Source organism: Sorex fumeus, unplaced genomic scaffold, assembly GCF_029834395.1.
Source record: "Sorex fumeus unplaced genomic scaffold, SorFum_2.1 ptg000008l, whole genome shotgun sequence".
NCBI lineage: Eukaryota > Metazoa > Chordata > Mammalia > Eulipotyphla > Soricidae > Sorex > Sorex fumeus.
The window spans coordinates 29,838,908-29,864,009 of record NW_026606065.1 but is presented as its reverse complement, the minus strand read 5'-3'; the positions used below and the strand labels follow the sequence as shown (position 1 = coordinate 29,864,009).

General features: G+C 54.2%; 1 protein-coding gene across 1 annotated transcript in view; it reads left to right on the top strand.

Moving 5' to 3' along the window:
• Positions 1-25,102, top strand: part of CLYBL (citramalyl-CoA lyase) — a 173,427-nt gene that overhangs the window by 115,706 nt on the left and 32,619 nt on the right. The gene's annotated exons all lie outside the window — the stretch shown is intronic.

The following is a 25,102-nucleotide window of genomic DNA, read 5'->3' as shown; positions in this document are numbered from 1 at the left end:
AGGTTATTATTAGAGCTTGTGGGACTTGCCAGTGGAACTTGCCAGTTTTCATTTGCACGGGTATGGTCCAAGCAGATAATCATATGGGTATCAATCACCAGCATCTATCATTGTGCGAGATAATTGCACGGGCATCAATCACAGCAGCCTGTGCAGCACGTCGTCATTTTCTCGAATATTTCATAGAACCAGTCCCTGGCCTTGGTAACAGTCTCGCTCTCTTGGATGCAGGTGACAGCTGACTGGGCCCCTTCCACCAGGGTATGCCCCAGCTCCTTGAGCTTGACCGGGATCTCTTTCAGCATGTCCGGGATCTCCTCCATGTTGCTCAAGAGGTCTGGGTGGTCGCCTGAGCAGGGGCTGGGCCTCCGAGCACAGGCACAGGGCCATCAGCACGACCGGCAGGCACAGTAAGAACCTCATGGGGGCAGGCATGGGTGAGGTCTGAGGTCCCAGGTAGGGTTAAGAGTTAGACACACCTGAGTGTGTCCATCACATGAGATTCATTTTGTCGTCAACAACAGTCACATCCTCTCACGCGTTCTGCTAGAGACTTTCATGACATAATAATCTTGTGTGTTGGCAGAGCGTGGGCACCTACCAGGTGTCCACTCCCCATGTCTGGTGCGGTGACATCTCCTCTACAGGGGGATTCGGGGAGCCCCATGATTAAGGGTACCTGGGAGACACGCCGTTGTTCCAAGGCGAAGGGGAAAACACTCTTGGGTGGACAGTGAGCGGGTGCAGAGGACTGGGCGCTTCGCCCGTGGAGCACATTCTGTCCCTCAAGCCGGGCCCCAAATTTCTCTTCCGGGGTGGGTGGATTGTTCAGAACCAGCCAATCTACGAGGTGCATTCCGCTAGCCTCCCACTGATTGGCTTAGCCCAAGATACGTGATACAGGCCAGTCCAATCAGAATGTACCTTGGGAGAACAGGGTGGGGCTCCTGCATCCCTGGAGCTCTTCCAGGGTGGGGGGGATTGTTCAGAACTAGCCAATCTGCGAGGTGCAGTCCGTTAGTCTCCCAATGATTGGCTTAGCTCAAGACACATGACACAGGCCAGTCCAATCAGCGTGCATCTTGGGAGAACAGGGTGGGGCTCCTGCATCCCTGGAGCTGGGGCAGTTTCGGTCCTGCTGCAGCCTCGGCTCAGTGATGGCCCGCTAGGCCATTCTGAGCAAGGCCCAGGGCCCACGAAGACTCTCCCGGGGTTGGGAAGTGGGGAGGAACTCAGACCCCAGGGTGTTTACTGATCCCAGCAGGCCCCAGAGCCTGATCCCTGGCCTGGAGACTCACTCAAAGCCTTTGAGAACAGAGTGTCCGACGCCCTGTCTGTACAGCAGGTGAAGAGAGGCCGGAAGCCACGGGAATCCAGACCCTTTTGCAGGGCAGGTGCTTGCGCCCAGGGGACTAGGTTGCTCTCGAAGGTTATTTCAGGGGACTTTAGCCCCTAGCCCTTACTGGCCACTCTCGTGTTTTCTGTCTCCAAGTTTATCTCGGCTAGACACCTCACTTAGGTGGATTCATACTGTATTTGTGTGTGTGTGTGTGTGTGTGTGTGTGTGTGTGTGTGTGTGTCTGGCTTGGTTCACTTAGCATATTGTCCCCATGTTGCACTCTGGATATTGAAGGCTGAGCTAACATTCATTCACCCATGGGTGCCATGGGTGCGGTGTCTCGCTTATCCCTTCATCAGTGGGGAGGAACAACACCACCCAAGTCTCTCCCCTGCCCTGCTCTCTCTTCCTGTGGCTGGACCACGGGGGTTACTGATCTGCGCAGGCTGTTCACACTCTCCCCTTTTTATATTATTTATTAACGCCCGGGTCTGTGTCGCCAAGGAGACAGGACAGAGCTGAGCGGGCATGTTCTTGTTGATGAGTGTCGGGTTTCATCTCAGTTCCAGGGCTGATGAAGCCACAGAACAGGGTTAAAGGAACCTCAGACAGAGGACGATCGTGGGGTGCAGGGAGGTGATCCAGCCAGCTCCGGACTCTGGAATGAGGGCAGGCGGGGCTGCCAGGGGGGGGGACAGGGTCATTTCTAGCTGTTTTTGCCTCCATTGGCCTGTTTGGGCATCAGAACAGCTCAGCAGGTGCCCTTGTTTTAATTTTTATTGCTTTTTAACAGTAATAAAGAATATTTTTTAGAGAGGCATGAAATCGCTCTGTGCCTGCGTCCTCACACAGGATTCTCATCAGTACTTCCCGGTTCTTCGGCCCATGCATGTCTCTCTGCTGCTATAACTGTTTACACACTGGCATAGTTATGATTTTATATTCTGTGTTTTTATTGCTACGAAAATTTTGTACATGGTATTTTAATAGATTATAACAGGTACCAAGTGGTTTTCATTTCAGCTCAATTAGGCAACCCCCCAGCTGCTACCCATTAAAGCCTGACTCCAGTTTTCACTGCACGTTTGTCTTCTAGCTGTTAGAGAATATTCAGTCATACACCTTTTATCAGTTTAGCGGTAAGAAAGCTTTGCCTTCTTGGGCTTATTCCTTTCTGAGACATTTCAAAGTCTCAGACAAGTGGGTCAAAGGACAGGGCACTTTTATGGTTTTTGTTATATGGTGCCCCTAATTTTTATAGTTGCGATGTACTGAAAAAGTGCTCAAAGGTTTCTAACGTGTGCCAATGTCTTCGTGTTAACGTTAGTTTTAGGGGTTGGGAAGAGAGCTCAAAGGGCAGGAACAGATGCTGGGACCCCAGGCACTTCAAGTTTGTTACCATACTCTGCTGGGAGGGATCAGCAATCTCCAGATGAAGAGTAGCCCTGAGCCTGGCCAGGTGTAGTCCCAAAAAGATGAAAGAGAATTTGCTTTTGACATTGTTTAATGTGTGTCTTTATTTGTTTTTTGCTTTTTGGGTTATCCGCGGAGATGCTCTGGGATTACTCCTGGCGGTGCTCGGGGTAACCATATGGGATGCCGGGGATTGAACCTGGGTTAGCCACCTGCAAGGCAAACGCCCTCCACGCTGTCCTATTGCTTTGGCCCCAGCGCCTCTCCTTCTTGCTCACCTTCTGCGTCTCCTGTCCTGTGCCCTCACTCCCTGGGGCGGGGGACAGGGAAGCGTGAGCAGGGGTCGGGCCAGGCTCTTCTGCTGTCGTATCACACCCAAGGATGCTGTGATCAAATCGTCTTCATGCTGTGTCCCTCTCTGGGTCTGTATTCAGGATGGGTGGACCAGAGATGGAAGCAGGTACGGACAGTGTCCCAGCTGCCCTGTGCTTCCAGCCGGAGCCGGTGTCCACCGCAGGGATGGTGTGGCGGGACGGTAACCCCATCGTCTCTGTCAGAGAGTGGCGGACCCTGGCCCAGATGGTCTCGCCTGCTCCCCTCCGGGCCATCTGGGAGCACCCCTGTGACCGCCATCAGATGTGACTCATCTCCATTGGAGGTGACCAGCTGCCCACAGGCTAGTTGACCCGCAAATAGCTAACTCCTGCCCATTCTCATTCCATGCTTCAGCTAAGGTCAGGGAAAGGCCTTTTACTGTAGATCTATTTCTCCTCTTTTCCTCCTTGAGTTTTATATTCTGCCATATTTTCCTCTTGACTCCAGACCATTAGGCCTCCTAGTGCCCCTCTGATCAAGATCCTTCTCCTCCTCCTACTCTCCTCCTCCTCTTTCCTACTCTCCTCTTCCTCCTCCTCCTTTTCCTCCTCCTCTTCCTCCTCTTCCTCCTCCTTCACTTCCTACTCTCTTCTTCTTTCTCCCTTTCTTACCCTCCTCTTCCTCCTCCTCTTCCTACTCTCCTCTTCTTCCTCCTCCTCCTCTTTCCTCCTCTCCTCTTCCTCCACCTCCACTCCTCCTCCTTCTCCTTCTTACTCTCCTCTTTCTCCTTTCCCTCCTCCCTCCCATCTTTTCTTCCTTCCCTCATTCTTTCCTTCCCTTTCTCTGTCCCTTCTTCGCTCTTTCTCTCCCCTCCCTTCTTCGTTCCTTCTCGCCCTCCCTCCTTCCATCCATTCCTGCATACTTCTCTCCATCCTTTCTTTTCATCTTTTATCCTTCCCTTCCTTTTACCTTCCATCTCACCTCCCTTCCCTCTCTTTTCTTTCCTCCCTCCATCCTTCGCAGCCCTTCATCCTTCTGCCCCTTTCCTCCTCCTTCCTCTCCTTCCATCCATCTCTTCCATCACTTGCCCCCACCTCTTTCTCCCATAGGTTCACTGGCCCGGTCTCCTCTTGGGCGGGGTCTTTGGTCTTCAGAAACCACAATCCCTCGTACCTTGGGGAGGCCCCCAGAGCCAGATGCCGCCGTTCTTTGGCAGAGGAAACATTGAGAAGGCCTCCTTCCAGTTCCAAAGGACACATCTGTGCACCCCTGCCCCCGCCCGCCCCTCCATCCAGGCCTGGCCCACCCCCCAGCACAGTCTGGTGTCCGTCAGCCCCCAGCCAGCTGAGCAAGGGCTCGTTGCCAGGACTCCCTCGTGGCGCCAGCCAGGAAACCAGTCCGGCCAGATGCCCGTCTAGACAGCCCCCTGGGGACCCGGGGGCAAGTGCCCATCACCCAGGTAAGGGGGCGCTGCCCGGGAGAGCAGGCAAGCACAGAGCCAGGCCACGGGGTGGGGGGGGGGGGGCGGGGGCCGCAGCCAGGCAGCGCTAATCAGAGGTGACATCGCCGGGGAGCTGGCGTGCGGGGCCCCGAGCCCAGGAAGGACGGGCAGGGGTTGCGGGGGGCTCCCTTCCTCCGAAATCAATGTCCCTGTTAACTTGGGCAGAAGAGCGCCTGACAGCTCTGGAAATCTGCCCACCGACAAGATGGGGAGGCCACGGGGGCTGAGGGGGCCCAAGGTGCAGGTGTGGCTGCTGCCCATGGGGCTGCTTTTACCCCCACCACCCTCCCCACTGTCCCCTGCCTGCAGTCCCAGCTGTGTGTGCTCACAAAGCAATCTTGGAAGCTGGCCGCCAGCCTCAGAACCCCAGCTCACAGAGTCCGGGCAGGGGGGTTCCGGTCGGTCTTGTTATCTGAGATGGGGGTGGGGGGCTGGGATGCAGCTGGGACAAGCAAGGGCCAGCCCAGGAGGGTCTCAAGATTCCCTCCCCCACCCCCTGTCTCCCTGGGGGTCTGCCGTCGGATCCCAGACTGCAAGGCTCGAGCTGTTCATGGCAGCCGGCGGCTGGCAGCTGGGACCCCCACGACGGAGGAGCGTGTAGAGAGGATGTTTGTTTTGTTTTTATTTGGGGGGCCTGTGCCTGACTGCACTCAGGGATTCTCTCCTGATGGGGCTTGGGGGACCATATGGGATGCCGGGAATTGAATCTGGGTCAGCCGTGTGCAAGGCAAACAAACACCTTGTTTGCTGTGCTCTCGCTTTGGCCCCCTATTATCTCAATTTTTTTTTTAAATTTTTATTAGTGAGACACCATGAGGTACAGTTGTAGACTTACAAATTTTTGTGCTTGGGTTTCAGTTATACAGTGATCAAATATTATCTCAATTTTTTTTAATCTTTTTTTTTTTAGGGGCCCTGCGAGCTAGTAAGGGGTTAAAGCACTTGCCTTCCATGCAGCTGACCCAGGTTCAATCCCAGGTGTCCAGGTGTGATCCCTGAGTACAGCCTAACCCCCCTGCATGCGCGCGCGTGCGCGCACACACACACACACACACACACACACACAATTTTAGCAAATCTTCCACTAATAGTGATGCTGACCTGTAATTTTGATGTGAGACCACTTTTGTGAAGAGAGCAGCATGAAGCACAGGCCTTTACCCTGTGGGTTCACAGTCCCTAAATCCAAAGGGCACAGATGCCCTAAAGTGTTTCCCTATAGGGATGGGGGCCAGAGCCATAGGACAGTGGGGAGGGCCCTTGCCCTGCTCACAGCTGACCCAAATTCATCCCCAACACCCCACTGGGTCCCCGGGCACCACCAGGAGCCATTCCAAAGTGCACAGTTAGAAGTCAACCCTTAGTATCACTGGGTATGGCCCAGAGCAAATCAAAATGGTATGCGGCAACCCACTGGGCAGTGAGCACTGGCCAACAGGGTCCAGGATGATTCAGAGACTCACTCCGGTCTGGCAGCACAGCCAGTGTCGGCTCGGATAAGGCAAGGTGGGCGGCCCAGGAAACGTCTTTGCTTTCCAAAATGGTCCCCACCCCAGCCTTTCTGCAGGTCTTTTCCATCTTCGATCACGGGCCCGAAGCACGTGTATTTATGGCTGGGGGTTCATGTATTCGTGGCTGGGGGTTCCTGTCTGTGGGCTGGGGGGGGGGTGTTCCAAGAAACGGGAACCCAAGGGCAGAGCCTACAGTTTCCGTCGTGGCTAATAGTCTTCTAGACCCGACCTGGGCGCAGAGGGGCTCGCAGACATCTATCCCATGTCACCGTGGTCCTGGTTTCCACCTGGGTGGCCCACAGTGGACCCGAGCCAAGTTGTGGACGTGAGAAGATGCCAGGGTCAGTATTAAAGGTCCAGTGACCTCAGTCACGATGATCTCATCCCCGAACATGAAAAGACTGGACCTCGTTTGGGGGATTTTTTTCGAGGGGCGGAGGGATCATTCCCGGTGGGGCTCAGGGGACCCTCTGTGGTGTTGGAACTGGGGTCAGCCTGGTGCAAGGCAACTGCCCAGACCCCTGAGTCTTTCCAGCCCCAGACTTGAACGAGCTGATCCCTCGGGGACGGTTGCTCTGCTCAGGTTCTGGAACGCTGTGAGGCTCCTGCTGGGAGGGGCGGGGCGCGGGCAGGGAGCAGCTCAGAGGGGCATTGCGTGTGCATGTTGAGAGAAATCACGGAACACACTGTCAGGCTGCAGGACAAGGCCCTGTCCCGGGAGCTCCTTGGGAGCGGGCGATCCAGATCTTGGGGTCCCCCCACCGCCACCCTCACCCCCGCCGCGGGTAGGAGCAGCCCTGGTGCAGCGGGGGGGGGGGGGGCTGGGAGGACCCCTGCGGTGACAAGGCGGTGACAGGGCGTTCTGCTGATCGCAAGTTGGCTCCATTTCCCGTGCACCTCGCAGCCTCACCAGATTGTGAAGATGCGTGTTCCCTCCCCGTGCACGGGGCAGGGATGCACATGCACCTGTTCCCTCGCCAAAGCCTTCATCGCTTGGCCTTGCCAGGCTTAGCCAGGGTCGGTCCCTGGCTAAGAGACATGGTTCCCCGTGCTCTACCAGGAGTGAGCCCTGAGCACAGCCGGACATGACCCCAAAATCTAAGAAGGGAGGGAGGGAGTGTGGGAGGGAGGGAGGGAGGGAGGGAGAGGGGGAGGGCCGGCCGGCCGGCCTAGGCTCCAGCCTTTCCTGTCTGTGCCTCTGTAACTCTTCCTGCCACACAGCTGAGAGCCCCTGGCCTCTCTTGCCTTCTCACCAGTGGGTGGGTTTAGGGCCACAGAAAACAGCAGAAATGACATATGCCACCAATAATCCATCAGACCTTCCCCCTGTGTCACCTCCTGCCTCAAGCTGATGAGAGACAGAGACACAGAGACAGAGACAGAGAAGAGAGAGACAGACAGAGATAGAGAAGAGAGAGATAGGAGACAGAGACAGACATAGAGACAGAGGAGAGACAGAGAGAGAGGAGAGGGACAGAGACAAAGAGGAGAGAGGGACAGAGACACAGAGAGGAGAGAGAGACAGACAGAGACAGAGACAGACTGAGAGGAGAGAGACAGAGAGGAGAAAGAGATAGACAGAGACAGACAGAGGCAGAAAGACAGAGATAGAGACAGAGGAGAGATAGAGAGACAGAGACAGAGAGGAGAGAGAGATACACAGACAGACGACAGACAGAGAGACAATAAGAGATGGAGGTTGAGCGCATTGGAGCCCCTGCAGTCGGGGTCCCTGAGGCCGCCTACCGCAGAGGCTCAGGCCCTGCCCCTCGGCCCGCCCAAGATCTGACATGACACGGGCACATGCCCAGAGCCAGGATGGGGCACCTCTGCCGGCACCTTCCCTTGGGGCGGCCGGAGCGGCTTTGCCCTCATTCAGCCCCTCTGGAGAGCTCTGTGCCCCGCTCTGGCCCACCATGTATAATAGTTGGCATCTGATCGAGCCTTTCTAGGTGGTTGTTTGGGGGCCCTCCCCGTGGTGCTCAGAGCTCAGGGCTCACTTCTGGTGGGGCTCGGGGGACCCTGTGCGAGTAAGGGACTGGGACAGGGTCACAGCAAGGCCCCAGCACACAAGGCCGCAGACCGGCACCTTGCCCACCGCCCACCCCCACTCCAACTGTCTCTCTGGCCCCTAGTTTTCACTTTAGCTCTTGGTCACTTCACACCACCCCGAGCACTCTTCCACAACACCACAGTCTGCCAGTTATGAATGTTAACTGCTGCCTAATATTCCTCCGTGCCCTGATGGTCTCAAGTAAGCATGTGAGGGAACGGTTACAGCCTTGAGAGAGATCCCAGGCATCAGGACAGTTAAATTCCAGGGAATCTCCTTCAAAAGCTAAAGGTATTTTTTGGTTTTGTTTTGGATCCACACCCGGTGGTGCTTGGGGCTTATTCCTGGCTCTGTGCTCAGGGATCACTCCTGGTGGAGTTCTGGGGACCATATAGGGTGCAAACCCAGGTCAGCTGCATGCAAGGCAAGCACCCTACCCACTGTACTATCGCTCTGTCCCTGCTTACAGGTACCTTTGCTACTGGAAAAGAATTCTTTACAAGGGACTATGACATGCTAACTCTGATGTGTGTTTCTCTAATACCATTTAGAGAAATTGGGGGCCACACCGGCATTGTGCAGAGATTTCTCCTGGCTCTGCACTCAGGAGTTACTCCGAGCACTGCTCATGAGGGTGAAGGGGATGCCGGGGATCCAATCAGGTCAGTCGCTTGCAAGGCAAGAGCCCTACCCACCGCTGCCCCTGCCCCCATGCCCCCGCAGCAGCCTGCTAGATGAGATTCTGGTGCTTTCAGTTCAGAGAAATCATGGGCTCCGTTCCAGACCGCAGCACTGAATCGAGTGTGGCAGTTAAGTGGGTGACACACACTTGCTGGTCTCCCGGCGCGTAGAGAGCAGATCCTGTGTGCAACACCCCACACTCTGCTGAGTGTGCTAGCATGTGTCTGGGAAAGCTGCTGCCCGTTTGCTGGGGGAAAACCAGCGGCGACCGAGTGCTCGAGGCATGGCCGCCCCACCCTCGGCCATAGCTTGTGTGTGCACAAACCCATCGCCTGCAAAGCCGCAGGAAGCCAGAGCCCGAGGTTGTGAGGTCCAGCCGGTAGGCGTGGGTCTGGCCTGACGTTTGCGTTCAAAAGACGCTGGGGGCAGGGAGTCCTATGGTCTGGAAAGAGCCCGGGTGCAGCTGGCCTTTGCTGGATGGTGCCCCGCCCGCCCTGTCAGGGTCCAGGCAGGCACTGGAGACTGCGTTCAATGTGCCGTGCTCCTAGGTCAGTTGACACCCCATTGTATTTACACAGAAGCTTATTTAAAACACCGTTTCCGGGGCTGGAGTGGTAGCACAGCGGGTAGGGAGTTTGCCTTGCACACGGCCGACCCAGGTTCGATTCCCAGCATCCCATAGCACTGCCAGGATTGAGTCCTGAGTGCAGAGCCAGCAGTAACCTCTGTGCATCAACAGGTGTGACCCAAAAAGCAAAATAAATAAATAAATATACATATATAAATAAAACACCATTTCCCGGGGCCCACGAAGTAGTGCAGTTGGTGAAGTACTTGCTTTGTACCTACCTTGTTGACCCGGGTTCGATTCCTGGCACTCCATGTGGTTCTCCGAGTACCACCAGGAGAAATCCATGAGCACAGAGCAGAAGCCCTGGATGTGGCTTCCCAACAGAACTAGAACAACAAAACTCTGCTCCCAACTGCAGAACGGCTATGTAGCACTGACCCTAGAGGAAGAGAAATGGTGAAAAGTGTCGAGCTCCTCCCTGCAGCCAAGGGGAAGGGCGTGACTGTGTGTGTGTGTGTGTGTGTGTGTGTGTGTGTGTGTGTGTGTGTGTTTACGCTACAGTCGGCAGCGGTGCTCAGGGCTGACTCCCTTCCCTGTGCTCAGGGATCTCTCCTGGCAGGGTTCAGGGTGAACCCTGGGGTGCTGGGGATCAAACTCAGGTCACCTGGTGCAAGGCCAGTGCCTTGCCCACTGTGTCTGAATGCAGCTTCTGGAACTCGCGCGGAGGCAGTGGTCACTGACTGACCTGGGGCTGCGGGGACCATCTGTTGGGGCTGGCCATCTGGGTCGCAATGGGTTTGCAGGGATGTGCTGGCCAGGACCTGCAGGTGCACGTGAGTTCAGAGGGAGGGCAAGGGGGTGAGCCACTGTTGCCTTCGGGGTCACTCTGAGTGTTCTTGTGAAGTGTGTAGTGTGTGAGCAGGAAGCTCCAGTCCTGCCAGCAAATCGGTTTTTTGGTTTGGGTGGGAGTTGGCGGGGGGCATGCCCCGCAGTGCCCTGGTGATGCTCCGGTTACTCATGGTGGTTCTGGGGTGACCGTATGGGTTGCCAAGGATGGGATCTGGGCCAGCTATGTATGAGACAAAGTATATCTTACCAGCTCTACTATTGCTGTTATGCATCCGCTGTTGGGGGGTTGTAGATTACCGTAAAAATTCCCTCTGCTCCATCTAGTCATCCCATTTTTTTTGTTGTTGTTTTTGTTTTGTTATTTTTTAGGGAGGTGGGGGGCATACCTGGCGATGCTCAGGGGTTCCTCCTGGCTCTGCACTTGGAATTACTCCTGGTGTTGCTCAGGGGACCATATGGGATGCCAGAGATCAAACCCAGGTCAGCCACATGCGAGGCAAGCACCCTCCCCGCTGTGCTCTCGCTTCAGCCCTGCTATCCCGATCTTTTTACTTCTCTGTGCTTCTCCCTTTTCCAGGATATTGTAGTCAGTAGTAGCCTTTTCAGATTGGCTTTTTCTTGCTTCTAAAGTTTCATCAAGTTACATCAAAACCTTCTGCTTGTTGTTTTTTTTTTTGTGTGTGTGTGACTTGATAACTTTGTTTCTGAGTAATACTCCCCTTTCTGAATGTGTCACATTCTGATTCACCTATTGAATTTGGCTTTATCCTGCCTCACTAATCCAATTCCCAGCGCTCTACTCGAGCTAGAAAATGTCTTTATTTTATTATTTTTATTTTGTTTTTTTCTGGGGGGGGGTTACACCTGGTGGTGCTCAGGGACCACTCCTGGCTCTCCATTCAGGGGGTCACATTTGCTGTTGGAATCTGCTGCCTAATTTCCCTCAGCAGCTACCTTGGAGCCCTTCACCAGACAGCCCCTCCCACCCGCCCCCACCCCCCCCACCCCCGTCCGAGCTGTGTGTGAAGGAGCTATAGTTGGCTGTACTTGCCTTCATTGAACACGCGAGACATGAATAAGCCTCTGGTAGAGACTCACACAGGAGCAAAAAAAAAAAATGGTTTTATTCACCCATTGGTATTTTCTCTCCACCTTGGGGTGGGAATAAAGGACAGAATGACGAGTTGGAGACTATTTCCTGGCCGAGAAAGCATAGTTCATGACTGGAAAGGTCGTCTTCTTGAAGATCATTTATTTGCTTTTTGGGTCACACCTGGTTCAAGGCAAATGCCCTGCCCGCTGCACTATTGCTCCAGCCCCCTCAAAGATTATTTAGAAACACACCGCTCACTGCCAAGATCAAGTAGCCTCACCCGGCATCCCTTTTCCTCCTCCACCCCCGCTTCCAGGTTTCTTTCATGCACAGTCATTCAACTCTGGCTCCTGTGCTCACTCGTGCTGGCTTCCACTGCCCGTGGGGTTGGCACAGGCCCAAGAGTTTGCACACGCCCTCAGCTCTGCACACTGCCTCAGGTTTGCACGATCCCCCAGCCTCACCGTGTCTTCCCTGCGCTCCAAGATCTGTGTTCTACTTTTCTAACTGCATCACGCTATGCCTGAGTGGGAACGTCAGAAGCGCTTAGCACAACCGTTTGATCCAGGGTGCGCTTGGCTGAGGAGGATCCGTGGGGGAGAATGGGCTTCTTTCCTAATTATTAGGACGTCCATTCCCTCTTCAGACTCAGAGCCTGCCCATCTTGTGGCATTCTGCTGCGTAGGGGCCCGCCCATGGGGGTACCCTTTGCACTCCGGAGAGACAGGCTAAGCAGGAAGCGGGGGAAGAGGCCCATCTGGGCACCCTCCCACCCCAGGAAGGCTTTTCCATAAACAGATAAAACCATGGGTATTAGAACATGGGATGACTAACCTGTGACAGTGTACCTCATGGTGATTCAACTTAAAAAATTCATAATTATATATATAAAAAGATCAAATCAGTGGGATATATCTAACAGTCGGATTCTGGTCATGTTTCTCCATCAGCGAAGGTTTGAGGGCTGACCCAGTTGCAGCAGCAAACCCCAGGACAGTGGCTGCCACTGAGGGGGAGCGGGGCAGAGAGCCGCCCGTCGGTCTGGAGGCATCTGTGAAATGGGTATCATGCCACTCACCTCCCAAGGTCGCAGCAAGGCTAAATAAACATAGCAAAGGGGGCCGAAGAGACAGGACAATGTGGAGGGGGCACTTGCCTTGCACGGGGTCCACCCAGTTTCCATCCCAGACACCATACGTCTCTGAGCACTGCCAGGAGTGATCCCTGGGTACCATCGGGCATGCCCCCTCTGTCCAGAATAAAATCTAGCCATCAAAATGAACAGGATGGGGCCAGAGCAGGCAGGGTGCTTGCCTGCATGAGGTGAGGTGGTTTCTGCTGACATGGGCATTACTTCCAAGTGCTCTAGGGCAGTTTCATCACCTTGCAAAATGGGCACAGTACTTTCCCAAGCGAATTTAAAGGAAAATGTACTATTTTATCAATAGCAGCATTTTCTACATCTTAAGAATCAGCAGCGTCTAGTTGTTGAGTGCATCCCAGATAGAAAATCGAAATGGAAGGGCCAGAGTGATAGTACAGTGGGGAGGGCACTTGCCTTGCATGACACCAACCCAGGTTAGATTCCCCAGCACCCCAGATGGGCCCATCAGGAGTTTTCTGAGTGCAGAGTCCAGGAGTAACCCCTGAGCATCACAGGGTGTGGCTGGAGCTGTGCAAGGCAAACGCCCTACCCGCTGTGCTATCACTCCAGCCCCGTAAAAAAAAAAAAGAAAACAAAATCTAGGGGCTGGAGCGATAGCACAGCGGTAGGGCATTTGCCTTGCAAGCAGCCAACATGGGTTCGATTCCCAGCATCCCATATGGTCCCCTGAGCACTGCCAGGAGTAATTCCTGAATGCAGAGCCAGGAGTAACCCCTGTGCATTGCCAGGTGTGACCCAAAAAGGAAAAAAAAAAAAAAGAAAAAAGAAAATCTAAATGGAACGAACAGTTAACAGGAAAGGCATGGCAGGGGGAGTTTATGCTGCAGAAGCCAAGAGGGAGACACAGCTGCATATATAATCCTGAGAATGGTCATCTGTGACCTGAGTAATCCCCTTCCTGCCTCTGCCCCGTCTCGCCAGTTGCTGGTTCTTTCACTCTGACCATTGAAGACACAGCAGGCCGCGGAGGGCCCCGGCTTCACCTCTGCTCCATCACACCCTGACTGGCAGGAGGGTATCTCGGAGCCTTGGTGGACAGAGTGTTCTCCCGCAGCGAGATGAGGCCTTGGCCCACAGCACTGTCCAGCCCAGCGGCCATGCAGCATGTCCATTTGACTAGCCAAGCCCTGTTTGCACAATACATTCTGAGCTTTCATAAGGCGGCTGACCCAGCATGGGGAGCCCCCTGCCCCCATGCGCCCCCATCACCCCCACTCCAATCTCAGCCAAGGCCAGTTCGTGTTCCTATTTCCTGCGGAAGGGCTTGTGTTCAGTCTTCACAGCTCAAAGCTTGGAGCTCTTCCACAGGGAGCCCAGCACCTTGCCCCTGTCTCCTGCACCTCAACCCCCGGCACCCCTTAGGTGCCTCTGAGACCTGTCAGGAATTATCCCTGAGTACAGATCCTTGACTAAATCCTGAGCCAGGTATGTCTCCCCACTCCAAAAAATTTTATTTATTTATTTATTTTGCTTTTTGGGTCACACCTGGCAATGCACAGGGGTTACTCCTGGCTCTGCACTCAGGAATTTCTCCTGGCAGTGCTCAGGGGACCATATGGGATGCTGGGAATTGAACCCGGGTTGGCCGCGTGCAAGGCAAACGCCCTACCCGCTGTGCTATCACTCCAGCCCTGTAAAACAAAATTTTTTTCTTAAGATTCTTTGTGCAAGCACTGGGCAGAAGCATTACTCAGGCAGTTGGTAGACCCCTCTGAAATCCACCTTGGGCCATCAGCAAGGCAAGGCAAGCTGGACAGTCCTCCCAAACTGGGGGACAAGCGGCCAGAGCCATCATACAGCAGGCAGGGTGTTTGCCTTGCACGTGACAGCCTGGGTTTGATCCCGGGCATCCCATATGGTCCCCTGAGCATCGCCAGGGGCCCCTACCATGGGTAAAGAGGAAGGTAAAAATCCAACAGGAACAGAGCGATAGCACAGCGGGGAGGGCATTTGCCTTGCATGCAGCCAACCGGGTTTGGTCCCTGGCATCCTGTATGGTTCCCAAGCACCACCGGGAGTGATTCCTGAGTGAAGAGCCAGGAGCAACCCCTGAGTATTGCCGGGTATGACCAGAAGGAAGGAAGGAAGGAAGGAAGGAAGGAAGGAAGGAAGGAAGGAAGGAAGGAAGGAAGGAAAAGAAATCAGACAGAATCTTCCTGCCTTTGAGCCTAAGCCATCCTTGCATGGAGCCAACCCAGCTTCGGTCCCCAGCACCCCATATGAGCATATGAGCCCCCGAGGAGTGATTCCTGAGAGGAAAGCCAATAGTAACCCCTGAGTACATCTGGGAGTGACCCCAAGACAACAACAACAAAACCTAGAACCTTCTCGCCTTTTGTCTTCCTTGGAAGTCAGCCAACGGGGCTGCTCTCATGGTTCTGCTGCAAGAAGTAACAGCCGTGCAGGAACACATTAGGCCACTGGAGCAGATAAGTCTCGGCCAACAGGAGCCTCCATCTGGATTTAATCACTCGCCTTGTGGACCTGAAGAGGCTGCGCTCCCGTCCGTGTGGCGACTGATGACTCTTCTCCTCCCGGGAGACCCCCTTTATTTCACGGACACTGACTGAGGTTCAGGCCAGCCCAGTGTCTGCGGCGTAGTGAGTCAGGGCGAGTCTCAAGGCTTACTCCTGGCTCTGCACTCAGGGATTTGTCCCGGTGAGCTCAGGGGCACCCTACGCATCCCTGGGATCGATCATGAATCTCGCAAGGTGCTTAATCTTGAGAATTAATTTTGAGAAGAGAGTTGAAAACTGGAGAGGAAGTGAGGACATTCCTCTTATAGGCCAAAAGGTGCTTTTTTTGTTTGCTTGCGAGGTTGCTTTTGGGGGCCACATCTGGTGGTGCTCAGAGTTTGCTTCTGGCTCTGTGCTCAGAGATGTCTCCCGGAGGGACTCAAGGACCAAGTGCAGAGCTGGTGATGAAACCAGTTCACTTCTCTCCGTGAGTCTTCAGAACCTCTTGCTCGTGGAGACAGGATTCTTTGCGCCATGCTAGAGAGCCAGTACAGCAGATAGAGCACTTGTTTGGCATGTGCCCAACCCCGGTTCAATCCCCTGGCACCCCATAGGTGCCCCCGAGACCTGTCAGGAGTGATTCCTGAGTGCAGATCCAGGACGAAATCCTGAGCCAGGTTTGATCCAAAACACACCACCAGCATCCCCCTTCCTCAAAATAGATTCTTTATGCCAACACTGGGCAAAAGCATACTGAGGCAGTTGGTGGGCCCCTTTAAAATCCATCTGGGGGGCTGGAGCAATAGCACAGCGGGTAGGGCGTTTGCCTTGCATGCGGCCAACCCGAGTTCGATTCCCTGCATCCCATATGGTCCCCTGAGCACCGCCAGGGGTAATTCCTGAGCACAGAGCCAGGAGGAACCCCTGTGCATTGCCGTGTGTGACCCAAAAAGCAAAATAAAATAAAATAAAATCCATCTGGGTGGGGCTGGAGTGATAGGACAGCGGGCAGGGGGATTGCCTTGCAGGGGATTGAACCCGGGTTCGATCCCATATGGTCCTCCAAGTGCTGCCAGGAGTAATTCCTGAGTACAGAGCCAGGAGTAACCCCTGAGCATTTACCACCCCCTGCCCCCTCCCACACGCACAAAAAAAAGCTAAGAGAAAGAAAAAGAATCCACCTTAGGCCATCAGCAAGGCAAGAATAAACTGGACTCTCCTCCCACACTGGGGGTCAGGGGCCAGAGCCCTAGTACAATGGGCAGCGGGCAGGGTCTTTGCCTTGCACATGACCAGCCTGGGTTTGATCCCCAGCAACCCATATGGTTCCCTGAGCATCACGGGCAATTCCTGAGTGTAGAGCCAGGAGTAACCCCTGAGCATTGCCTGGATATGGCCCAGAAACCAAACAGACCAAAAAAAAAAAAATGAAACCAAACTGGATGATGAGCAGAGAAACCAAATTTTCTTCCATAGAAATTAGAAGGCCCTGGAGAGGTAGTAGAGCAAGTAGGTGCTTGTCTTGCATAGGCTGTAACCAATCCAGATTCCATCCCCAGCACCCCATATCATACCCTGAACCCCACCAGGAATGAGCCCTGGGCACTGCTGCGTGTGGCCCAGAAACAGAGAAAAATTCAAAAGAAGGAGCGGAAGGTTGGGGTCAAAGGGCTAACTCAGGTTTTTCCACGGAGGAGCCTGGGTTGGATCCCCAGGACTGCCTGGTCCCCCACCACTAAGCCAGCTACAACCCCTGAGCACTCCTGAGTGTGACCCCAAAACCAGAACCTCCAGAGAGCTGGAGATAATACAGGGGTTAAGGTGTTTGCCTTGCACGGGGCTCACCCTGTTTGATCCCCTGCATCACATAAGGCCTCACCAGCACTGGCAGGAGTGATCCCTGAGCACTGCCAGAGGTGGTACCAGGCTCCGTCCCCCAATCCCAAAGTCAATGAGGGAAAGGGATGTGGTCCAGTGAAAAAGTGCATGCTTTGTCCAGACGCCCAATTCGAGGACAGTGACAACCCACAGGATGGGGGGAAAAGTCCTTGTAAGCCTTATCTCCAGAGTGTCCGTCAACATCTTACAACTCGGCAACAAAAAGACAACACAATTTTCCAAAGGGGCTAAGGGCTAGAACAGACATTTCTACAAAGAATGGTGGCAGGCAGCCAGGAAGCACACAGAACTAAGCCCGACACCCTCAGTCACCAGAGAAATGCAAATCAGAACCAGGAGCAGTTACTCATTACGCCTGCGAGGGTGGTTATTATCAAAACCAAGCAACTTTAGAAACCAGAAAATAATAAGTGTTGGCAAGGATGTGGAGAAATTGGAGTCCTTTTACAGTGTTGGTAGGAGTGTAAAATGAGGCGACCACTGTGGAAAGTTTGGCAGCGTCTCAAAAAGCTCGAGAACTACTGTGCGTCCCAGCATTTCCATTCCGCAATAAATACCTCGAAGAACGGGATACAGAGATAATTGCATGCTCCTGCGCACAGTTGCACACTGCGTTACTCACGAGAACCCAAAGGTGGCCACAGCCTGGCACACCGAACGCGTAAGCAGAAAGTGTCATGGACATAAAATAGAATGTTATCAGCTATAAAAATAAGGCAGTTCTGACACAGCAACAGCGTGAGTGAACCTGAAAATATTATTAAGCCGAGTGTAATAAACCAGACACAAAAGGGCAGATAGTGTATTATTTCACGCATGTAAAATGCCTCAAAGAGGCAAACTCAGGGACTAATTTGGATTAAAGGTTAATGGAAGTGGGAGCAGGAAGGGGCAAGGAAGAGGGGGTCAGTGTGGAATGGGTGCAGCCTTTCTTTGGCAGGGATAGAAAACTTAGAAATGATGGCATTCACAGTTGACTCCAAATACACATACAGTTTAAGCGTGGCGTTGTGAGTCAGAGCCCATCTAATGGAATGACTCGTTTAAATGAAATTTTTTGAGTGTATGTATTTTACTGCAGTTGTTTTAAAAGAGCAAGGGATTTGAATAGACACCTCTCTCTCTCTCTCTGGTTTTGAGGTCACACCCAGCAATGCTCAGGGGTTAGTTTCTGGCTTTGTGCTCAGGAATTACTTCTTTTGGTGCTCAGGGAACCGTATAGGATACCAGGGATCAAACCTGGGTCAGTTGCATGTAAGGCAAACGCCCCACCAGCTATACTGTTTCTGGCTCCGATTAGACATTTCTCTGGAGGTCTAGAGGGGGGATTTGCCTTGCATGCGGCTGACCTGGGTTCCATCTCCCAAACCATACCAGGAATGACCCCTGAGCACAGAGCCAGGAGGAAGCCCTGAGTACCAGCCGGTGTGGCCCCATTTCCCGTCACCCCCTCCCCCCCCAAAAAATAGAGGGTATGCAAGGGACCAGAGAGATAGTACAGGGGTTAGAGACACTTTCCTTGCACATGATTGACCCCCGTTCTGTTTCCAACAGCACATATGGTAAGCCCTGAATGTTAGTGTGTCCCCTCCCCCCCCCCAAAAAAAGTATACAAAGTAAACAATTTGGGGGGGGGACTTGGTGGTGCTTAAGGCTTACTCCTTGCTCTGTGCTCCGGGATCATGCCTAGTGGAGGTTGCAGGCCTGACTAGATGCAGTGCCTGGGGTTAAATCCTGTGGGCTACCTTGCAAGACACGTGCACCACCCACTGTACCATCTCTTCTGTCCGGTGAATAAAAATTATAAAACTAGTTAACTCATGGTATGTTCATTGTGGCTGTAGATATTCTTTTTCCAGAAGCAGGCAGGACCAAAGATGTGGCTTGGTGAGAGCCTGAGGCCAGGCAAGTGTGATGCCCAGGGGTGGAGCCCAGGCCCAGTGGCCGAAATGGAGGCGGGAGACAGTTGGCCAAATGAGGTGTTTTGCATGTGTAAAATCAGTGGGAGAGAAAACTCAATGCTAATTGCTTGCCCTTTTTTTCTTTTTTCTTTTTTGGGTCATACCCAGTGATGCTCAGGGGTTACTCCGGGCTCATGCACTCAGGAATTACTCCTGGCGGTGCTCGGGGGACCATATGGGATGCTGGGAATCGTACCCAGGTCGGCCGCGTTCAAGGCAAACGCCCTACCCACTGTGCTATCACTCCAGCCCCCAAAGACACCCTTCCTAGTAGTCTGAGAACCAATGGCCATGTCTCATTTCTTTGTTTATTTTTGTTTTGGGGGCCACACCCGGCAATGCTCAGGACTTACTCCTGGCTCTGCACTCAGGAATCACTCCTGACAGTGCTCGAGGACCCATATTGAATCTGGGTGGGCTGCATGCAAGGCGGATGTTCTACCCACCAGCCCCTGCCTCCCCCCCCCCCTCTTGCTCCCACCCCAGTAATCCCTGGGAGCCCAGTGGCCTTCTGCATGTCTAAAAACAGATGTGTTAGCTCCGGGTTGGCATGCCTAGTAACACAGCATAGACTCACAGAGATCTAATTTGTTGGTGACTCTGGCTTTTGTCTCCCAAGCACTTCTGGTTTGAGGGGAACATAAACATAGTAAAAAAAACTAATCTGAGAAAGGGGGTGTGTCCTTAAGTGGGACACTCACACAGCATTTTGCATCTGAGACCACGGTTGACCTTGCAGTGGCCCTGCAGTGGCCCCAGTAGGGCCCTAGAGCAAACCTGCCGGCTGCCCCAAGTCTGCTCTGCTTTGTGCCGGCCCCTTCACCGCCACTGATTCCATCCGGCGGAAATGAGAACGACTCTGGAACAATCCAGAGTCCAGACAACCTCCCTCCCGCTAGGGTTTGCAAGTCCTGGCGGCTTCTCGTTAGAGTCAAGGCTTGACTTGGACACACAGTCTCCTGCATGAGATCCCCGAAGCCTTGGCCAAGCCACATGGATTCCCTGTGGCTCCATGGCCTGGTGTCCAGGGGGTGGACTGTCCATGCAGCATGTGTTTCGGCTGAGCGGGGCTGGGAGACGGCTGGGGTGCGAGCCGAGACGGGTGTTCGCTCGGATGTCAGGGCTCCTTGTGTGTGTGGCGGGGTGTTTATACCCCAGCGGTTTATAAATAAGCCCAAGGGGCATCTTGTGGTTGTTGGGGGGGGGGGTGCTGCACCACCAGCCCTGTCTGCCTCTTCCCATCGGGTTGAAGTGGCTCTAATCCCCGCGAGTTTGGAAGTAATGAACCGACCGCTGGGCGGCCGCCACGGAGCCCGGGCCCCAACTCCACCGTACTTCACACTCGATTTATTCTCCAGATGGCGAGGCTGAGCCGCCCCGCCGCGAGTGTAAACGCGGCCGGATGCTGTTTTCCCTGCAGATCGGATCCCTCGGAGCCTGCGTGCGAGCAGGGCGCCTCCTCGGCTGTCCTGGGTGCCAGCAGGACCAACTGCCGGCACCTGTCCCCCCTCCCCGCCCCGCCCCCCCAGGGCAGCCGGGAGACGTTCCTGAAGACCCAGAAAGAACCTCCGCAGCTGAGGGGCCCAGAGCCCACTGCCCAGCCACCGGGAGTGGGGAGGGGAGCCCCACCTTTGAGGATGCAAGTTCTAAAGCATCACCTCCAAGCATCCTTCCTGGGGAGTAACGGTGCTCAGTCTTAAGCTCCCCCATCTCCCACACTGTCTAGTGCCCAATTTTTTTTTCACCTTTTTTTTTTTTTAATTTTTGGGTCACATACAGCGATGCACAGGGTTTACTCCTGGCTCTGCACTCAGGAATTACTCCTGGCAGTTCTTGGGAGACCATATGGGACGCTAGGACTCGAACCCAGGTCAAGGAAAATGCCCTACCCTCTGTACTATCGCTCCAGCCCCAAGTGCCCACTCTCTTAAGGTTCCTCCTGGGTAAAAACGGCCTCGGGACTGTCCACACCCCACCCCCTGCCGCCAGGCTGTCAGATCACAGGGGTACAGTGAGAAATGGCCCTGGCCAGCCACTTGGGGGGGACACGTGTCAAACACTGCAGGGGGACGGGCACAGTTAAAATGTGGCTCCTCTTCCCTCTCCATTGGACAACCTGTTTTGCTACTCAAATGTGAGGTGCCTCTTCCCCCACGTCCCCCCAGAAAGGTCTGTTCTGAGCCACCCTCTTTGCCTCCTTGACTCTTTCTCCGAGGAACATTATCTCCCAGCAAGGTCATCTGCTCCTCCCCCCCCCCCCCCCCAATAAGGCGGTGATCGTACAGGGCAGCCTCTCACTAATCCATCTGGTAAGATGGGAGGGCAGGGCGAGACAGGAGAAAGAGGGAGAAGAAAGGAGAGATGGGTGGTGGGGTGGCCCAATGGTGAGGCATGGGGGCGGGGGGGGGCATGTGCTGGGGGCGGCTGAGAATGGGATGAGTGGAAGCCCTTCTCTGACCGGGGAGGCAGTGTAGTGAGGTCGCAGGGACACAGAGGTCGTACAATTCAGATTAAGGCTTGCTTTGCACCCGGCTGATATAGGTTCAATCCCCGGCAGCACCCCCTAGGGTTCCTCCCCACCAGAGTGATCCCTGAGCTCAGAGCCAGGAGTTATTTCTGGACACCACGAGCTATCGCCCCCCAAAACAAAAATTTTTTTTAAAAAAACCCTTTCTCTTCACAAGTGGGTGGACGTGGCTCAAGCAAGTGCCCAGTCAATTGTTCTTAGAAAGCCGACAGATGGTATGTTTGCTAGCACGCTGACATATTTCATCGTTCGAACACCGACGGGGAGGAGGGCCCAGCGTGCTTGCGGCCGGTGTTGATTCAGTGAGGGGTTGGTATTTCAGGAAGCCGAGGGACGCAGACTTAGTTTCTGTAAACTACAGTAGCCAGGGCCCAGAGCCTCGTACAGCGAGCGGGGACGGCATTTCCCTTGCACGCAGCCGAGCCGGGCTTGATCTCCAGCATCCCATAGGGTCCCCTGGGCCCCACCAGGAGTGATCCCTGCGTGCAGAGTCATGAGTAAGCCCTGAGCATCGCCCGCTGGGGCCCCAAACCTCAAAACAAAAATAATAATTGGAAAAAATGAAAAAGACTGCAGCAATCAACAGTCTATTAATAAGGTAACTGTGAGGCAGTTTACCTCAAAACCATCTTTGAAAAAAACAACTTGGGGGGGGAGGTACAGAATGAATATGCAGAAAGTGCTTAAGTTCTTTTATTTTGCTTTTTGGGTAACACCCGGCGATGCCCAGGGGTTACTCCTGGCTCATGCACTCAGGAATTGCTCCTGGCGGTGCTCGGGGGGGGGGGGGGGACCATATGGGATGCTGGGAATCGAACCTGTGTCGGCCATGTTGGCTGCGTGCAAGGCAAACGCCCTACCCGCTGTGCTATCGCTCCAGCCCGAAAGTGCTTAAGTTCTAAATGTCAAGCCAGATTTTAAAAAACGGGAAGCAAGGGTCTAATGTAGGGTGAGTCCTCGCAGCTGGTCAGTACAAGACAGACAGTCTGATCGTGTTATGCCCGCACTGGGCATGAGGAGCCCGTTTGGGCAGGGCTGAGTTTGAACGAGTTGGCAGGAAGGTGCAGAAACCATGGCGATGTGGCTGGGGTGGAAGTGGCGAGCAGGCTTGGAGCGGGAGCTCTGGACAGACTGTCCCTGGTCAGATCCCGGGGAAGCCAAACATCCGAGCCGGGCATGGTTTGACACCAGCACAAACTGTCTCTCGGAAGTTGGTTGTTGCCAGGCCCCCCAAGTCCCCGGGCGAACGTGGAGATGAATGAATCTCGTGGAGACAGCTTGGATGTAGGGCTCAGAGCCTTTCATGCAGCTGACTCAGGTTTGATCCGTGGGTCCCCCTCCCCCAAGTCCTTCCTGAGTGCAGAGCCAGGACTAAGCCTTGAGCACCACCAGGTGTGATTCCCTTCCCCCCCCAAAAAATCAAACAATTCAGTTTTGAAAATGCATTTCAGTGAGTCAGAAAGAGGGGGAGAGACATAGAAAGATTGCATTCATCTGGGGAATATAAAGTAACAAAATGGGAGACTAACACCCAAGAAGAGCCGAGATAAGTACCAGGAAGTTCACTCCATGGCTTGGAGGCCAGCCGCACATGCTAGGGGAAAAGGCAGCTCAGATAGAGAAGGGAGCACCAAATCAAGGGTGTTGGGAGAATCCTCCCAGGATGAAAGATGCATGCTGAAAGTAGACTATAGACCGAACATGATTGCCACTCAGTGCCTCTTTTGCAAACCACAGCACCCAAAAGGAGAGAGAGAACAAAAAGGGAATGCCCTGCCACAGGGATGGGGGGGTTGGGGGGGAAGTAGGGGGGTGGGAGGGATGCTGGGAGCATTGGAGGTGGGGAATGGGCACTGGTGGAGGGATGGGTACTCAATCATTGTATAACTGAAACCCAAGCACAAAAATTTGTAAGTCTACAACTATACCTCGTGGTGTTTCACTAATAAAAATAAAATAATAAAAAAAATTAAAAAATTAAAAAAAGAAAATGCATTTCAGGGACCCAAGAAACAGCGCAGGGCTTGGGTGCTTGCACGCAGCCAATGCTGCACGCTACTGGCCCCGGTTTGCATCCCGGCAATCCTTATGGTCCCTCGAGCCCTTCCGGAAGTGATCCGAGTCAAGAGTGAGTCCTGAGCACCACATGGGGTGCGGCCCCGGAAATCCACCGAAAATGCACTTCAGCCCTAGGTGGTGCCTTCCACGACGGGGCGTCCACTCCGTCCTCGCCCTCTGTGGAGACCATCTGCTCCACTGAAAGAAACTCTGGGGCCTGGGCTCATCCCCCTCCGCCCAGGGGGCTGGACAGTGGCCACTAGCTGGTGCGTGCCGCCAGCTCTCTCTGCTCTGCAGCTTCGGGAGCTCGTCTCTAACTGTGTGGCCATAAGGAAGACAGGAAACGGCCGAGCTTAGTGGCCGCCACCATGCTGCAGAACCGAGCGTCTGCTGGCCGCTACCTCAGCCACGCTCACTCACGCTGGCCTTCCGGGGGGGAGGCGCCGAGATTCAGACTCTGCACAGCTGTCTTAGACCCACTCCGAGGACCTGGTTTTCCTCTGCCCCGATGGCTCGAAGCCACTCACGTCCACTCACTGCTGCACTCAGATCACACCGAGATGCTTTTCTGGCTCCCACCGGGTCCACAACCCTGGCTTGTCCAGCGCAGTGGACTCCAGGGCCTGTGGGGATTGCTACAGAGAATCCCGCTTTGCCTCCCCTCTGCTCTTCTCCTAGAGAAGTAGGCCCCGCTGGCCAGGCGGCGGTAGGACGTTAAGATTTTTTTTTCTTTTCTTTTAACCACCTTCAGCAGCAGCAGCGAGGAGCTTTAAAGTTTTATTAGCGTCATAAAATGCCTTCCCCCCCCAAATGAAACCACTTTTGATACGCATGCAGCATGCATTGCGTTCATTCTGACAATGAGAATTGGTCGAGGGTTGTTGGTTAGGTGGAGGAATTTGTTTTTGAAACTGAAATTGGCAGGAAGTAATGACCCCAAATTCTTTCTCTCGCCACCAACCCCCTCCTGTCCTGCTCTCACTCCTCCTCTTCCTCCCCCCCTTCCCATCTTCCTCACCCCCAGAGCACAGGCTGGGAACAATGGCTCTGGATTCCTGTTTTTCAGGAGACCATTCAAATCCTTTAGGCAGCCTTTCAGAATGTCCAGCGCGCTCTCTCTCTCTCTCTTTCTCTCTCCCTCTCTTTCTCTCTCCCTCTCCCTCTCCCTTCATTCCACCCACCCTCCTTCCTTCCCTCCTTCCCTTCCTCATTCCTTCCTCCCTTTTCCTTTCACTAATTCCTTCCCCCCTTCATCCCTTCCTCCCTCCCTCCCTCCCTCGTGCAGGGGAGCATATCCTGTGATTCTCAAGGCTTACTCCTGACTCTGCACTCAGGGATCACTTCCGGTGGTTTTGGGGGGACAATATGGGATGCCAGGAATGGAACTCAGTTCGGCCACATGCAGGCACTCGCTATCTCTCCAGCCCCCCTTCCAGCTTTTCCTAACAGAAACAGCAGGCTACTCAAAGAGGGGTGCACATTTGGTGGCAGCGTCGCTGGGGAAGGCTCTGCAGAGGGCAGGGGTACTTGCCGTGCAGCCAGCTAGCCCGGGTTCACATCCGAGCCCTGCATCTGCCGGGTGGTCCCCGACCACCTCCAGGGGTCACCTTGAGCCCCTACCCCCACCCCTTTTTGTTTTGTTTTTTTGGGGTGGGGGCGGGCCACACACCTGGCTGCAGTTCGGGCTTACTCCTGCCTCTGTGTTCCCAG